The sequence below is a fragment of the Calliphora vicina genome, chromosome 4 (assembly GCF_958450345.1).
Source record: "Calliphora vicina chromosome 4, idCalVici1.1, whole genome shotgun sequence".
Classification (NCBI taxonomy): Eukaryota; Metazoa; Arthropoda; class Insecta; order Diptera; family Calliphoridae; genus Calliphora; species Calliphora vicina.
Window position 1 is genome coordinate 23,623,605 of NC_088783.1, and position 12,726 is coordinate 23,636,330.

At 30.6% G+C, this 12,726-nt stretch overlaps 1 long non-coding RNA gene and 1 other non-coding gene across 3 annotated transcripts in view; both read left to right on the plus strand.

Annotated features, from left to right (window-relative positions):
• The window catches only part of LOC135956819 (uncharacterized), a 128,535-nt gene that overhangs the window by 27,082 nt on the left and 88,727 nt on the right, over positions 1–12,726 (plus strand). The window lies entirely within an intron of this gene.
• TRNAW-CCA (transfer RNA tryptophan (anticodon CCA)) lies at positions 4,171–4,242 on the plus strand. Its single transcript has one exon. It is a non-coding gene; the product is annotated as a tRNA-Trp (tRNA).

Genomic DNA, 12,726 nt, shown 5'->3' on the forward strand with positions numbered 1-12,726 from the left:
ATCAAGATTCTGAAATTTTTTATGAAATAAGAGGCTGCAATGGAATTATTCACAGAAATACTAAACAGACGTAACAACTAAAGCTAAATTAGCATCACTCAAGGCTGATAACTTGGGAGATTCTTTACTTTTTTTGTCAGCATTTATTCTCTTTCCATTTTTTATTTATATTAGTATTAGTAGTTGTTTTCTTATTTGTGTTCTGGGGCTGTTGCATTCAAAAATTGCTCAATTCTTGTCGTTAAAGGTCAATGACTGCCAAAATTTTGTGCAATATCTATGTATGAGTATGAATTTCTAAATGAACTGACTGTTGTTGATATTTTGCAAGCAACAACAGATAAATAACAAAAAAATTGCAAACAAACTTAAATATAATCAGGGATGGAAAATAGATTTTTGAATTTTGTATCAACTATATATGTAAATGAAATGAATCTTGTATTCCCACCATCAATGTGTGACAATAAAATATTTGGACCGAATTAAAATATGGACCGGTTCATATAAAACTTGTTTATGTCCAATTACTTCGATTTTAGTTAATATAATACATTAAATAAAGTTCAATTCGTTCACTGAGCCTTTTTACCGTACCTTACAGTATAGTTTCAGAGTACTTAGATCTAATTTGTGCAAAATTGCATCAGGATAGACGCACAATAAACATATTTATGACTGCTCAAACAGTATTCCGGGGAGACATTTGTATGGGGGTTAGGTGTAATCATGTCCTGATTTTGCCCATTTTCAATACCAAACAAACCTTACCATCATAGAGTATTTGTATTTCGTCATAGCTAGATCGTCTTAGAATTTCATAAGGACCCACAGTATACATACATATCGATGGCTTAATACAAAAAGGCTCTAACTCGTGTTTTTTTAAGTCGATATTTTGTTGGTTAATTATGATATATAATCGGACCATTTATCGAAATAAACAAAAATCTGGACTTACAAAAAAAACACGAGTTAGGGTCTTTTTATATTAAGCCATCGATATATACTATTGTAAGTCTGAGATGAATATTTCGATGTGTTACGAACGGAATGACAAAATCAATCCATCTTTTTTGATGGTGGATATAAAAAAGTTACTGATGCCATATCAATAATAAATTGAACTGTTTTAAAATTGTACCAAATGACTCGTGGTAGTATCACGGTACCAACTGAATCAAAAATATACAAATAAAGTACTATTGTACCATATTTGCCATCCCTGATGAATACCTAAACAAATATACTTCTAAATGATCAGGGAGGGAATTGTTAAAAATGTTAGGAGGGTCTCTTGAAACCAAAATATTCATATAGAACATTAAACACAAATTACTCTTAAAATTTGCTAAATAAATTCAAATTTCTACTCAAACACATCAAGAGAGAAAGATAATTTGAGAGCATATGTGTATGGATATATCTCTAATACTTAATTAAGCAAGCGGTTATATTGAAATTTCTGTTTTCAAATCATTTTGTTGTATGTATTATTTTTCTAACCATATTTTAATTGTGTGTGTTAGTATGTAAATACTACGTACTTGCATACAAAAACAAAACAAAAATAATCTGTAACTCTAGGGTTTAATGGACTGCATACACGTTTTCGAATAAACAACCACAAAATAACACCTACACGCGCTTATCCAAATACTAATAGACCTAATGGCGATCTTTTGCAAAACAACAAACAAAACATTATCGCCATTATTTTGCGCGTTTGATTTTTTATACTAAATTTTAGTAGTAGTGTGTAATTTTATAGAAATTCTTATAGAAATGACCTCATGCTTAATTTTCCAAAAACAAACCACACATTTCTGCAGCAACAAATGTAAAAACTCCCAGCCCATTGTCTATTTTAACCGGATGCAAGGTTCAGTGCTATTTGTCTTCTTGTTTTTTTGTTTGAAGTTCTGCATTTAGTTGGACTTTTTTTGGGTTTGTTGGTGTTTAGTCAACCCATTGCCAAAAAAAATGCAAAAACCAGTTAAAATTATTTATAAATTACAGTCTTTATGATTTCCTTCCTTAGTTTGTTGTTGGTAATTTTATGTTGAGAGTTTTTGTTTAAATGCTGATTTTCAGTGCTTTGAAATATTAAGTAATTTTAGTGAATAATTTAAAAATATGTTTGATTGCAAATAGAGTCATAAATTTAGGATCAGGAATTGTAACAACTATGAGATTAATTGTAGTACTAACGATCCTCTTCTACAGAGCAAATAATGTCGTTCTGACATAATCGTTCATTCTGTAAATTTAAACATCACGTCAGGGACATGTCTGGCAGTACCTTCGAGAGTATGAGGAAAACATAAAGAGATCGCCCACCACATATAGCAACATTCATAGAGATGTAAACAATTCCGCGGTTACAATATTCCGCACTGATGGTGTACTTGTTGGCAACCCAACACCTACAGCAAAGGCTTAATGGGTTTTTGTGCCACACAGACCGTGACGCCCCCAATTTTAGCTCTGAAACACAGCCTAAAAATGTAACTTACTCCTTACTTCTGCTATAATAATTTCTCGGAATTTGCCAAAATGTCGAACCTTCAGAACAACTTCCAAAACAATTCAAGTCGGAGATACATTTAGTTGAGAACACACTTAGCTTATATGAAATGGGGGAAATGTGCCAAATAAAATATGAAAAATGGAGGAAATTTTCATTAAAACCAGGGAAGTCTTGGCAGATATGAATGTGCATTCATACGCAGATATGAATTGCGTATATTCTATCGTTAGTATGATACTGTTTCAAAAAATTGACTTGACTATCCGTTATAAAAATAAACTCCTATATAACTTCCTATACAACATTGAAAGGCTTTTGAACTTTTAATGTCTGAAAATTATTGTCAATGTTGCCAAAAGCTTCTTAACCTTATTGGCGATCATTATAAAATCATAAACAATTAAGAGAGATATATTCGGCTGTGCCTAATCTTATATACCCTTCACCAAATTATTCTTTAAAATAAAAATTTTAAATATTTTTAGGTAAACAAAATTTAAAAAAAAAATTTCAATTTTTACATTTATTTTTTAATTAAAATTTTTTTTATTATTATTTTTTTAAAATTTTATAACAAACATTTTTTCTTGTTGAATAAAAATTTGTGGCTAAAAAATATGTTTCCCAATTTTGACCCATTGTAGGTCCGACATACTTTGCCCTTATATACGCCGTCGCAAGGGTTTTGAAATATCTATTTTTTGATATCCATATTGTCTATATTAATGACTTAGTAATCCAGATATACATAGATAAACAAATAGGTCAAAAATCGAGGTTGCCATGGTTTTCTCCTTATATTTCAACCATTTTCTCGATTTTAAATGTCAACCGATCCGGGAGAATTCCCGATCCATTGATGTATGAATCATGTATGTAAGTTATTTGGGGGCTACCGTAAGTTGATTTCATCATACAGACGGACATGGCTATATCGACTCCGCTATCTATAACGATCCAGAATATTCATATATATGTATATACTTTGTAGGGTCGCAAATGAAAAATGTAGAAATTACAAACGGAATGACAAACTTATATATACCCTTGCCACTCATGGTGAAGGGTATAAAAACATGAAATGAAGTCCAAAAAAAGTCACCAACCTAACAATGGTTGGTTTAGGAATATAAAATCTTGGATCCATCACACCGCACAAAATACTAAGTACCTAACAATCAAAGAAGAGAAGTTCTGCATTATAATAGATGCGAACTACATAGGTGATGGCGACTGTTTTTGGGTACCCGTCGATTGTAAGATATTTGGAGTTTTCATTGTTTGCTTTAACCACAGACATTCGAAAGCAAAAAGTACCTACCTATGAAAATTTTGGAAACTTGAATTTATTTCAATTTGTTTTTTTCCATGGCTTTTTTTCTATTTTAGTTTTTCTTGAAAATATAAATAGAATAAATGACAAACATTTATTTGTTTGCAAATTATAACTTTTTCCAATTGCCTAAACATTCATATGTATGTATTTCCACCATTGGCCGTTAAACAAGTACCCATTTATTTATTTTTAAATTCTTTACTCACACGATACAAAAATGTATTTTTAGAACAAACGGTACAAATAAATTCTATCTGATCAATGTTTATTTTTGATACGTTGTTAGCGTTGCGCTCAAACAAGTGACTCCGTGGCGCAACGGTAGCGCGTCTGACTCCAGATCAGAAGGTTGCGTGTTCAAATCACGTCGGGGTCAAGCCAGATTTTCTTTTTTATTTATTTTGTTTTTTTAATTTTAAACCATATTGTAGTAATAATATTATTTTAGTTATACCAATTACATATTTGTTGATAATTTAAATTAAAAAAATAATTGTGTGTATGGTAGAATAATTGCTTATCAGGTTCGGTTAAACTTGTGCGATCGTTTATAATAATTTGACGGCAGATGTTAGGAGCAAAGATTAAAACAAAAAAAACAATTTAAAAGTGAAAATCCGAAAATTTAATGAAATTACTTTTATCACAACGGCGTGTCTATTATCAAGATGACAAACTGAAAAATATCGAAAACGGCTTTTTAAATTTTTGGGGGCCTCGGCTTACAGCTGTTCGGCATAGGTCTATGTTTAGGAGCCATGATTATTTTGTTTAAATTTTTTGTTGTTTTCGTTTGTTTATAATGTTAAGTAATAAATTTATAAACTAATTAAACGACTATGCGTTTTAGATATTTATAAAGAAAATATAATTTTTATTCGTTTAATAACGAAGTGATCACTTTAGCAGATAATGATTCATATTGCCAACAGACAAACTACCCTCTACATAGCTACGTTAAGGCTTATTAAAAGGCTTCAGTAGATACTTTATTCCTAAAACTTACCAACATTTTGCATAATACTTATTTGTATTTTAATTGAATATTAAACAGTCTTCTTTGTCTGGTTTTATAATTAATGTATTAAAGAAATGCAAATAAAATCCCCAAAAATTCATTAGATTTTTGAGACTTTTATTTGAACAGCTACAATTTCCCTAATGAAATCATAATAAAAATGTTTTCTTTCAAATATGCAACATAAAAAAGGAGAAGAAAATCGTATACATAAAATAAATATAATTTAACCTTTGTTTTAAACTTCAAATTCTATAAGATTCCTTCCCAGTTTTTCACCCCAATTTACTAAACTTTTTATTTCTTTCTTATTTTCTAAAAAAATCTAAAAAAAAAAATGTTAATGTGTCTGTGTTCAAAGTGTAGAGTAGAGGAGTAATACTACTAGTATTATTATTATTATATACACATAATGTTGTTTGTATTTTCTATTTGTGTACTCGAAGTTTTTTAATCGATTTTTTTTTTCTTCTTGCATTTGCCCAATTCATCAAAAATAAGTCATTATAAAGTTTTTTTTCTATACTTTTTTTTAAACCCAAGAATACAAAAAATAAAAGAGGAAATATATTTTTTTTATGAACAAAAAAAGGAATAAATATGATAAAAAGAAAAGAAAATGAAAACACAACAAAAATATAAGAAGCAAAAAAAAAAATAACAGCGAAATAACCCCGAAAAAAATTTGTTAGCTGTAAGCAAAAAACTAAGCTTTCTATTCAAATTCTACTTCATCGAATGCAAAACAGTAAAAATAAGAAGGAACAAAATTTATAAAAAGCGAGGCAAAAAAAAATAAAGTTTCCGATTACCAAACATTCGTTATAAGAGCCTGCTGCTGATTCTTTTTCGTCTTGTTCCTTCTCGTCTTCTATGTTCTACTACTTACAACATCTCGTTTGAGGAATGAACTACATACTACCAACTTCCCTTCTTCCTTATTACACAGCTTAGCTTTCTTTTAGCTAAAACCAAATCAACAAAAGAAAATAAAACATTTTTTATTTTCCATACCATACTACTTTTACTACATCTACTACTGCCACTACTTACAACATGTACCCCCATCTGCAAGCAGCAACATCTTCTTACCCGTTTTCATTATATGCCCACTGTATTTTGGATACATTCACTATTAGACAGAAATTAAAAGAAGGAATTCATGTAGATTTAAAGATCAGTAGAGTCTGACCGAAACCCAACCTAATCTTCGGCCAAAAAAACAATTTTCAAACGAATACGAAACAAACCGAAACATTTCAAATGTACTATTAATTTTGAAGATTTAAATTAATTATCTTAATTTTAGAGCACGTTTCATTTGTTCTATCTTTCTTAAGTAAAAATCGTTTATTTAGTGAAAAACTATTTGTTGGTAGAGTTCCCAATCGGTAAAAAGAAGGAACCGAGATTTAAATAATAGAATTTTTGTTACCCCAACTAAAAATGTTCGGTAATTTATAGGATGTATGACTTAAAAATGCGGAATTGTTTCAAGTGTTTAGCTTTTATTTTGAAACATTTGTACAATATAAATTTATTCAAAGTATCGGCCACTGTAAGCTACACGACTGGCCGCATATTCTGAACGTTTTTCGGCCAATACTCACTTCAAACTAATCAGTTGCATTCCCTGTGATGGTCTGGTCAGATTTCAGCAGCTCATAATAAATAGGACGCTTTTGCTCCCACCCAATGCACCCATTATCTAGCCGCCAAGGATGTTTGGCTATGGTATAGCTTCGGCTGGTTGGTCGGGCTTCACGTACGATCTCTTACGCTTCGGGTTATCGTAATGGATACATTTTTCATCGCATGTAATGATTCGGTGCAAAAATTATTTTCTTTTATAACGTTCAAGCTGAATTTTGGACATGCGAAATCGTAAATCGAGGACTCTCGGCTTCAATTCAATGCTTTTGAATGAATCCTGCTGCTCGCAAACGTTCTAAGTAGCTTCCAATGATTTTGCAAGCTCTTGTTGAATGTTACGACAATCTTCATGGAGTAATGCCTCTAATTCTTGCTCTTCAAACATTTATAACTGGCCTGGTCGATCTTTGACTTCCATGTCAAAATATCCACTTCTGAGCCCCCAAATCATCTGTCGCACGTTGAAACCTATGGAACACATTCACCATAAGAATTCGTGAGCAATCGGTGAGTTTCAGCTGCACTTTTTTCATATTAAAGAAGTAAAGCTAAACTTCCCGCATATGATGTTTGTTGGTAAAAAATTCTACATTTTAGAAGCAAACACCAATTCCTGATGTCCGCAAAATATCTGGCGGACTTTGGAAATGGTATTTCATTTAACACGCAAACAAAATACTTAATTTTTATTAAATCGACTCATTAACCCATTTCCATCAAACCACTCCTTTAAAACTCACTATCTCTCTTCTACTAAATACTCTTACACTACACGACTATTGTACTAAATAAGAAAAAATATTGTATAAAAATATTGTGATTATGAATTTGAATAAAACGGCACCGATGAAAAAAATACAGATTTCCACATAAAGAGGCAGTAAGCAACAACAACAACAACACCAGCAGCAACATAACATTCATACGAACAATATAACATAAGCAACAGCAACATTAATGGCAACAGAGGCAGCAGCAATATAAAGTACGAGTATTTATGTACAAAACATGATTTTATTGTGAGGCTAAATTTACAACAAATCCACACATACATATAATTATGTATGGATGTATATGTGTTTACTAACACTACTACAAATCAACTACTACTACTTCTATGAACTTAACATTTGTATTTTATGTTCCTTTTTTAGGGGGCCTTGTTTATATGTGTAGTTGTCTTGTGTGTGTATATTTGAGTGTAAGTTTTTGAATATTAAGAAGAACTAAGAAATAGATTTTGCTGTGTTTTCTTCTTTTATTGGGGAAGAAGGAAACGCGTGAAATGTTTTGGGGAAATGAAAGAAGTTAAGATCCTTTTTAGTGATGAGAGTAGACTGTTGAAGGCACTATATAAATAATACTTGCACTTATAAATATTAAATTGGTACTTGGATATGGCAGTTTGTCATACATAGGGGGCACTGACGGACGCATCTACCCTGTGTTAAGACCACCCCGACATTAATCCTACTCAACAGATACTCATGTGAAACTTGAACACATATGTCTATTGAGGCAACAATAAGGTCGTTACACAAAGTGATAAATACAAAACCTTGCAAATATGTACGTAATAGCAAGAAGAAAAATATTATTTCTCAAAAAGTTTTTAAAAATCCTGCAATAATCGAATTTGCAGAAATTCGTTACAAATTTGTTTTTTTTATAATTCTTAAAAATTTTTATATTTTTTCATACATATGGGTCAAAAAGTCCGTGAATAAAACACAGTTTTTTGTATAAAAAATAATTTTATTTTTTAACATAGACTTCTTTGTCTCTATGCAATTTGTCCAACATTTCTCCAATTTTTTATCTCTTCCAAAAAATAAAATTTTTCGAGGTCATCAAAATATTTATATTTTCTGATATGATTTCATCGATGGAGTCAAATCTCTTACCACCGAAACATTTCTTCAGGTTTGGAAACATGAAATAATCACTCGGCACTAAATCCGGAGAATATGGCGGAAGATGCGGCAGATGTGTGCACCCGATTATGAGCAAACGATTTTTTCAATTGTGTAGAGAACCCTTCTTGTACGTCCACAACGAAATTCATTAAACCACTTTTTTACCATTGAAATTGATGGTGAAGAGTTCCCATAGTATTTATCAAGCTTAGTCTAGGTATAAGTGATGGTTTTTTCGCAAAAAATAATGCTTAGTTATCAGAAGAAATTCTCTTTTTCCAACTTCTCTTCAAGTCACAAGGCTCCTCAAAGTCGGCTATCAAACACAAACTAAATGACGCAGTTTTTTCAAATGTTGACAGTAGTCAACTGACAGCTATATGTTTACAGGAGAAGTATGGGGCATTTTTGGGAATTAGCTAGGAGATTGTATCAAAGAAAAAAGTGGATCAAATTAGGATTGGAACGAAATAACTTAAGCATGTAAAATTAAAAATAAAAGAATAAAAGCATGTCAATACCATCCATGTTTCTATAAACACAAAAGTCCCTTGACCGTCGTTCATCTCTTAAAGAAATATTTCTTAGTTTTTATCTGCAATAACTGGTCCTACGGATTGAATTATGCTACGACTGGGCATTGAATACAACAATTTTAGACAGAACTGAGTAGATAAGAATAAGGAAAAGAGTGTTGAACCTTGACAGTGTCTTCGTTTTGGAATCGATTTTACAAAGTTTTAACAAACGTCCTGTTCCCTTCGAAATTTAACTAAATTTAACACGTTAGTTCAGGTTTTTTTAGATTTTTACAAATATTACGAGCAAATATATCACCGATATCAGAAGGTTGGTTACACATATGATTTTGTCAGTATCTAGATGCTTTTAGAGAGTTTTCATAAAAGTTTAGAATAACAACATCATCAGCATGAGAGCCATTCTTTGTTGGCATATCAAAAGCATAAATGGGTTGCTGAATACGTATATTTTCAATTAAATTTGGATACAATTTGTTCAAGTGTTTCATCTCAAATAGCTTTCCTGGCTTTGGTAACCACTGAAATCTTCCATTCTTTTAGATTATAAATCCGGCGTAGCTCCACAAACATCTTGTTATTGATTATGTCAATTCCATGTGCTTTTTTGTAGTTTAAGTAAACAATAGCCTTTCGATCGTTTGTATGCTTTAATTATTTCGTCCTTAAATTTTAATATTTTCCTTATTTAATGACTATAATATTCTGCTTTTGTTCCCTCAACCTTATTATGCCCTAATGGAATTGTATTAATTTGTATGCTTAGATTTCTTTGTACTATGATTTCCTCTTGTTATGAAGTACAACAAATAATTAAAACAACAAATCTCGTTGTATTTAGAAATGTTCATTTTGAATTTAAGTGAAAGCTCTACCCATGCTGATCGCCTCACATTGTTTTTTTGGAAATAATGATGTGTAACATATTTATTTTTATATTTTGTTATCTGTTACAATAAATATTTTATCTTTGGCGAGAAAAAGTGAAAAATACTTAGAAATTATATATGTGTGAAAACCCACACACAAGGTTAAGTCACATTATTAAGTGGTCTTCATCTCATGAAGACCACTTAATAAGTTTATTTTATAAATGTATAAAACTATTAATTTTGTTTGGTTTTCCACACAAGGTTGATATACATATATGCTATGTGTATACCAGTTTGGAGCATATCGTCTGGCAGCCACATACAAATTTTAAATAACATTTAAATAACCCGCTAACATTATCCTGATATGGTTCTTCCAATATCGCGATAGAAGCACTCTCCATGTTTTTGACACAGCGATCTCTGATATTTTTTACATTGAAATATATACTCTGAAATTGACCTTTAACCATTTGGAAGTAAACTATTTTATTCGCATCATTTTAAGAACAATATCTTTGACTTTAAAATGAAGTCAAAAATTTTGCTGGTCTTTGACTAGTTTCAAAGTTATGAGCAATTATGTGTATATAATTTTAGACAACTTAAACAAATTTTTCAATTTTCAAATCGCGATATTGAAATGGAAAGGGTTTCCTACGAAAAAGTCATGGTTTTGAGGAACTCTTTGGAACCGTAACATCTGTGGTAAATTTTATTAAAATAGAAGATGTCAAATCCGAAAATAGCAGTTTTCTGTCCTTTTTGATATGGATTTGATTAGTGCGTCCCAAATACTCCAGCAAACTAAACATACCACCTACCTTTTTGCTCAGCAGCAGCATGAAGGTTACAGTGAATATAAAAAAAACTATAAGTAAAAATTTATTAATGCAGTCATCTATAGAAAACAGAAAGTAAAATATAAAAAACATTCATATATTGGGTGGATTAGAAAGAAGGGCGCGTTTACCATTCATTACGATTTTGAACGTCACTTTAGTTCTTTCTTTAAGCGAATACTTTTTCTTCACTATTCCTCTTCTTTTTTGCGCTTTTGTTGCCAAAATCATTCTTTTACTCGTGCATTAAGAGTATTTTTCTAACAAAAAAATAATGAATGGAGAAAAAAATAGGAAATATTGTATTATGCAAAATATTATAGAATTTATGTATGTACAAGTATTTTATTCAGTTTTCTTATCTAACGAAAAAAAATTATAAAAAAACCATGTTGTGATGTGAGTATGGGGAAAATGAAATATTTTGTTTTTTTTTATTTTGAAAAGATGTAGGAATAAAAAAAAACAAAAATATTGAAATATGTTAAGTAAATGGGGTTTTGTAGAATACATAGAAATAAATATAGAGGCCCCTGTTTTAAACTACTTAGCTCACTCCTATTAAATTATTTCTTTGAGTGTATGCTGGGGTTGTTTGAATATTTAGAGCCATTTTTTGAAAATAGTTTAGAGCGCTATTTGGTGTTGTTTTCTTTTGTTTTGTTGCTTGTTTTTTTCTCCTCTATAAAACACAAGCCAAATGTAATGGATTTCTAAAAGTTTGTTGAGCAATGTTGATTTTGTTAGAGGAAGGGGGAGAAGAAGGTAGCAAAGATTTACCAAAATTCCTTTTAAGCTTAAGTATTAATATTTTGTATATTTTAGTTTATTTTTCTTTGTTGCTGTTTATTAACGTTTCCTTTGCCAGTGAAGTTATCAATAATTTGGGCTTCCTACTTGTTTTGTATTGATATTTTAACCATTTCCCTTTTGCTGTTAGTTGAAGGCATCAAAATTGTTTGCAAGTATCTAGATACTACTCATACTCGTACTCGTACAGCTACATAAATGAGGTGGTATAATGGCATTAGCGGGTTGTAATGATGAATAGATACTTAGAGATATGAGTGTATTTGTTCTTTGTAAACTTTTGCAAATGACTTCTTTCTTTGGAAACGCTGCTTGCTTGCTTACTTGCTTGTCAGTCACCCCCACCTCATTTTCCAATAAGTCGAAATTAGACTCCTGCTGTACTCAAGCAAAATATTTAAATTTTTCCTTGACGGAACAAACAGGAAGGAAGGGCGTTTTGTTAAAAGTGTGTATGTGTTTGTGTTTATTTTATTATTTGTTAAATGTATGTGTAGTGGTAAAAGGTTGTTATTGTCGTTTTATTTTTGAACATTTGAAAGATAAACGCATTTTCTAGTTTGTTAAATTGTGGTTTCTTTTCATGTTTAATGTGGGAAATAAAAGGGTGTGGGTTTAGGTTTCTTTTCCTCTGTCAGTCTTAGTGAAAAGGAAGTTATAATCAGCATTTTGTTTAAGAAGTTTTTTATTCTACAATATATTTCATAGTTTCTCTCTCTCTCTTTGTAGTTTACAAATATATTGCCAGTCTTGACAAACAAACATTGCAAGTTTTTTGTTTTCGCTTTAGTTGGCAAAATGTGTGCAAAAATTTACTCTTAATTGATTTATTATTAATTTATTTATTGTATGTATATATTTTATTTTTGTAAGTTTTTGCATTTGTTAAACGGATTTTTCTTCTAAATTGAATTGTTAGCAAGGAAGTTGAGACGACTTCCTGATTTAGTTTTGCGACGAAAACAAATGGTAGAGAATAATAAAATATAGGAAATAAAATTGGAAAACAAAATTTAAATTTTTGAGGAAAACAGACCAAATTAGAGAATTTTCTGCGATTATAAGAATATTTGAATATGACAAGGTGGAAAATTAGTCGGAAGAATCAATAAGAAAAATCACGGTACATATACACAAACATAAAACTTGTTAGGGGTGACCATAATAAAACAGGGTCATACTATGATTGCAGACAAACAATATTACCTAT